Genomic DNA, 5986 nt, shown 5'->3' on the forward strand with positions numbered 1-5986 from the left:
CAGTGACCTGTGTTGTCTTGCATTATCTAAACGTGAATAGAAAGCCGTGACCGCATCCATTTCGGACAGAACACCGTCTGCTTGTTAACCTAAAACACGGGCTCTACCTTTGGAGCTAAGGGAGGTCTTTGAAGGGGCGATTGTGCACTGGAAGAATATATGTTGAAATCATTTGCAATCATAGCACTGTGCATGTGACCTGTCTGCAGTGTCCAACAGTGTGGGGGGTGAAAATACTGGTCTCAGCAATGTTGCCTGTGTCATTGTGGTCTTTGCAGATTGCAAGCAGACAGCTCTGTGAAGCAGAAGTAATGACAGGCGACTTTAAAAGAGGTAGCTCCAGGCCATATCACGCAAAGCTAATGGAAAACCTGCTGAAGAGTACAGGGGCACAAACTGAGTCCCTCTCAACCTGCCAGACTTGCTTCGATGCAATGAAGCCTTCTATAGGTGATGTGAGGGCAGGTTTAATCCTTATGCTATCACTTAGCCACAAGACTGGTGCTGCACTCATTGGAATAAAGTCCAATGTTAAAGTGCCAAGATGAGTCATTATATGGCCCTATTTGTCAGAATGCCTACTACCTACTGTATGGAGGAGTGTGTCAGTGAAACAGTCATGTGTAAGGCATGTGAGTGCTGACTGCTCACATTGCTAAGGATCTAGCTTGTACCTCCTGCTCCTCACCCAGGATGATTAGAAGTGTGACTGTAGGATCTGGCCATAGCGGGGGTCATCATCACAGTTGCTGTTGTTCAACGGAGGGGCAGGGAAATGGAGGAGGCATAAATGTAGCAGCAGGATCAGCGGCTACCGGACTGTTTCATCTATGGAGAGGTCACTGCTGCAGTACCTTAATGCTGCACTTTCGCTTGATGTCAAGGGCAGTCACTCTCACCCCACCTCTAGAGTTTGATTCTTTTGCCCACTTTTGGACTAAAGCTGTAGTAAGGCCAGGAATCTACTGCCAGAACCCAAACTGAACTTATTATTGCTCAGCAAGTGTTGCTTGATAGCACCGTCAATGACTCCTTCCATCACTTTACTGATGATTGAGAGTAGACTGATGGGGCAGTCACTAGCCGATCATTGAGGATGGGGAGATTTGTGGAGCCTCCTCCACCAGTTTCCACTGCCATTCACCATTGAATATGGCAGGACTGAGGAGCTCAGACCTGATCTATTGGTGGTGGGATTGCCAAGCCTATCACACAAGGGTAGGGTTGTGTTGAGAAGAAGACGGAATGGAAAAGGTTTACACCAGCTGCAGTTTATCGACCAGAGAAGAATGTGAAACCTCAGGAGAAGTTGGGTATGAGAAAGAAAATACATTCAATGGTTTCAGCAGCCTGCCTCCCCCCCTGACACCAGCCAAGACCGGAGCAGACCATACCCATGGCTATTGCCACTCCATGACTGACCAACACTGTCCTCTCTACTGGGGTTCGGACATAAGAAAGGGCTTTAGCCCGAAACATCGATTTTCCTGCTCCTCAGATGCTGCCTGACCTGCTGTGCTTTTCCAGCACCACACTCTTGACTCTACATCTGGTTATGCATCACTTTGGCCTGAGGGGGAAAGAGAAGTGCATCAATGAGTTTGGGTGATGTGACTGTGCGATCAGACAACTGGCAGTGTGCCCAGCATGTATAACACAGTGGGTGTGACGCAGCAATGCTAAGTATTTGAGAGGAGCGAAGCATATCGTGATTGTCTCGTGATTATTACTAGGTGAGTCGAAAGTGGTGCATTGAGCAAATATCTGAGGCGAGTGGTGCAGTTCTGAGAATATGCTGTTTAAAGTCACATTCACTGGCCTTGACCATTGATGAGGGGGCATTGAATTACTTGTGGCAAAGTATCCCAGACCTGGGGTCAGACTCTTGGCAATGATCACCACAGTTATCTCTTCCCGTTGCCATCACAAAGCTTGCGTTGAGAGCCCCTTGGCATCCTGTGAACCTGTCCACCAGGTCCACCACGGCCTCCAGTGCAGTGTCAGAACATATGTTACAGATTGGCTTACAGTGTTTTCTCCTGCTAAGGTGTGCCCCTTCTTTAAGAGGTTGGCATAAACTACTACAGGCTGGCACAGTTCTGCACTCCATGCTAAGATGGGCAGCCACTTGACAGTAGAGGAAAGGCTAAGCTGTCTGAACCTTTGAGCTGAACACTGTCACCTTCAGACATTTGAGAGACGCAGAGTTTAGACAGCTCTTACATTTGATTAGAACACAGCTTTGTGTGGAAATGTACTTAACAAAAATGAAAATGCAAATAATATGAAAATTATATCTGCAAGAACATTTACTTTTTACATTTAGCTATATTTCCTCGCAATGTCAATAACCAAAAAGATGTATACATTTTACTTGTATTCAATTAATGTTGAACTCTACTTTACAAAACAATTTTAATAATAACATTCCTTCAGTACATTCATCCTTAAAGGTATCAGAGCTCATCACTGCTGTAGAGAGAGGCTTTGTGAGTCTTCAATGTAGAAAATTAATCCAAAGATTTAAAAAAGGTTTATTGAACTTGAAGAAAAATTGTTAACCTTCAACAGAAGAACAATTTGCAATCAGAGTATCAGTGTCCTGATATAATATTGACACTAATCTTACATTCCACTACTCTGTATTAAATTTCAAGCATAGAATCCCTACAGTGTGGGAAGGGGCCATTTAGGCAACTGAGTTTGCACCGATTCTCCATACAGCATCCCACACAGACCCAGATCTAGCCCTCTACCCAATCTATATAACCCCATATTTTGCATGGTTAATCCATCTAACCTGCAGATCCCTGGTCACTATGGGCAATTTAGCACGGCCAATCCACCTAACCCGCACAACTTTGGACTGTGGGAGGAAACTGGAGCACCTGGAGGAAACCCAACAGACACGGGGAGAATGTGCAAACTCTACACAGACAGTACCTGAAGAAAAATTTTAACCATCGACAGAATAACAAATTTGAATCAGAGTATTAATGTCCTGATATAATATTAACATTAATCTTACATTCCTCTGTTCTGTATTAAATTTCAATCTGATAGCTCCTCTTCTGGACAGAGGCTGCCAACATTAAAGGACTGGTTTAGGAAAGGGGAAAGGTTGCTCTCAAATGGTTCTAAGGTCACACAGCCTGATACTAGGCAGGTGGGATGTTAGGGTCGGAAGCTGACGATGGAGTTTGGGATGCTCCTGAATCAATCCTTCCCTCCTCCCTGAGCTGCTGCTCTTGGGATCTCTTCCTCTGTTACACTGTTTGTGGCTGGGGTTGTGTCTGGTTGTTTACCTGCCTCCAATCTGCAACGTTAATGATTTCACAAGACAAAGGAATGAGTCATACTCTATGTGTAAAAAAGTTACATGCTGCCCTCAGTCAGCAGGCTGACCAGCCTTGCTATAGTGTCGTTAGTGCTGACTGTGAGCAGCAACCATTTCATAGCAAACAGCATAATGTTTGCATTTAATCTGCATCGGACGTAAGAGCACGGAGTAATCTCATAACAAAATCCCTGCATTCATTTTGAGGCCTTATCCAATATTGAAACCCAAGTCTTCCCACTCATTACACAATCCACCTAGATGCTGTAATGGTGCAGTGGTAATATGTCTACCTTTAAGCTAGGAGGTCCAGGTTCCAGACGTGTGTGATAATATCTTTGACCACATTGATTACAAATATCTACAAATCTCAATAGCATTTCCTCAGCTACACACATTGTCCTAATTTCACTTCAACATGTGCTCAGGTACACACACACACTCACAGAGACACACACACAATGGCGCACATGCACACACACACTCTCATACATACACATACACTCATACACACACTCTCGTACAGACATACTCATAACTAAACAGTCTCACATATACACAAGCACACACTCTCACATATACACATACACTCATAACTAAACAGTCTCACATATACACACACACACATTCTCACACACACATACACACACACTTCATTTTGATCACTCATAAAATACTATTGCCTCTTTGTAGGACATAAAACTACAATACCGTCCTGCACTTGGAGGGTTAATCATATAACACAAAATATCTGATTTAATAAAAGTGAGAGGAAAGGGAGTTTGTTGACACAGTATTGAGATCTCTTTCGCATGATTTGCTGATTAAAGCAAACCTGCCAAACTGTATCATACCATCTGTTCAAGTCCTGCCACCACAGTGTTACAAGACAGCTGTAACAGTTTCTCAATCATGCTTATCGATTCTGTCCTTTGGAAAGTGAAAAATTTACTCACAGCAAGATGTGAAAAGGTTTTTGGTATTTGGCCTGATCACTAGGGATATCTAAAGGAGGTGGTCTTGTCATGATAGGGACTGTGCAGCCAATTTAAGAATTGGTACAAAGTTGTTGTGTTGGCTGAAGATGGTGTATCTATTACAGGATAGCTTCCTTCGTCATAGGCCTAGATCTTTGCTGCTTTACTACACGTGCATCTTGCTCAGTAAAAAGTACTCTTCCAGAGGTAATGGGGTGGAATGGAGTCAGGCTGGCTGACCTTGGAAGCAGAGCAAACATAGCCCCATTTGTCTTAGAAGATGTCAGGTCCTCTACATCATATCCTTTCACCCCTGCACCAGTTCCCTAGATGCTGCCTGACCTGACCTTGGAAGCAGAGCAAACATAGCCCCATTTGTCTTAGAAGATGTCAGGTCCTCTACATCATATCCTTTCACCCCTGCACCAAGACTTACATGCCCTATCACAGACCCCATGCCAACTGAATGATAACTCCAGCCCCCATGCAATGCCATGCTCAACTATAGCTCCCTTGCCATCGCCACAGCCACTCACCTATTCTCTACCATGGGCAAACTTCAGGAGCCATGTGGTGATTAAAAAAAACAATTTTAACAATCTGATATAGCCCACTCAAACACATTAACACTGACACAAAACTCCCATGCGTGAAATCCATTCAAAGCCCAAGTAGTTAATCTTTTATAAAAACAAATTTCTACTCAGGTCCCATTTCAAAAACGCCTAATCCTTTCCTAGCCTCTTTAAACTGTCAATCACATCGTGCTGAGATAGTTTTAGCTTTTGAAATTCAGCTGAGCATTCATAATGCCATCATAATGTAGACCTTAGGAAAATATCAACAAAGAACTCTATTAAAACTGCATGCCTGAATTCTACTGTTATTGCCTTAGCCAAAACAGCTGAAAGCAAGATAAAGGCCTTTTGCATATGACATATCATTACCTACAATTGAAGGGGAATGTGACTTTATGCATATGAATAGTTTCATTACCTGAGAATCTGCAAGTGGTACTGAACATTGAACAATCAACAGCAACCATACCCTGCTTCTGATATTATAGGTTAGATTCCCTACAGTGTGGAGACAGGCCCTTCGGCCCAACAGGTCCACACCAACCCTCCGAAGAGTAACCCACCCAAACCCCTTTTCCCTATGACTAATGCACCTAATTGGCAATTTAAGCATGGCCAATTCACCTGACCTGCATATCTTTGGACTGTGGGAGGAAACCGGAGCACCCGGAGGAAACACAGACACGGGGAGAATGTGCAAACTCCACACAGACAATCACCCGAGATTGGAATCGAACCTGGGGCCCTGGTGCTGTGAGGCAACAGTGCTAACCACTGAGCCACCGTGCCACCCCTTAATGTTCCTGCCCAGGATTGAACTGGGGACCTTTCGCATGTGAGGTGAATGTGATAACCACTACACTATGGAAACTTCATAATGAAGGGAAGGCCATTGACAAAGCAACTGAAACTGGTTAGGTCTAGGACACTACCCTGAGGAACTCCAACAGAGATGTCCTGGAGCTGACATGACTGACCTCCAGCAATCACGACCATCTTCCTATGTGCCAGGTATGACTCCAACTCATAGAGAACTTTCTCCTGATCCTCATCAGTTTTACTAAGGCTTCTTGATGCCATACTCAGTCATACTT

The 5986-nt window shown here is 44.1% G+C and overlaps 1 non-coding gene across 1 annotated transcript; it reads right to left on the reverse strand.

Moving 5' to 3' along the window:
• Window positions 1-5690: 5690 nt before the first annotated feature.
• On the reverse strand, window positions 5691-5763 carry trnav-cac. The gene has a single exon. It is a non-coding gene; the product is annotated as a tRNA-Val (tRNA).
• Window positions 5764-5986: the final 223 nt, after the last annotated feature.

Source organism: Chiloscyllium plagiosum, chromosome 18 (assembly GCF_004010195.1).
Source record: "Chiloscyllium plagiosum isolate BGI_BamShark_2017 chromosome 18, ASM401019v2, whole genome shotgun sequence".
In the NCBI taxonomy this organism is placed as follows: domain Eukaryota; kingdom Metazoa; phylum Chordata; class Chondrichthyes; order Orectolobiformes; family Hemiscylliidae; genus Chiloscyllium; species Chiloscyllium plagiosum.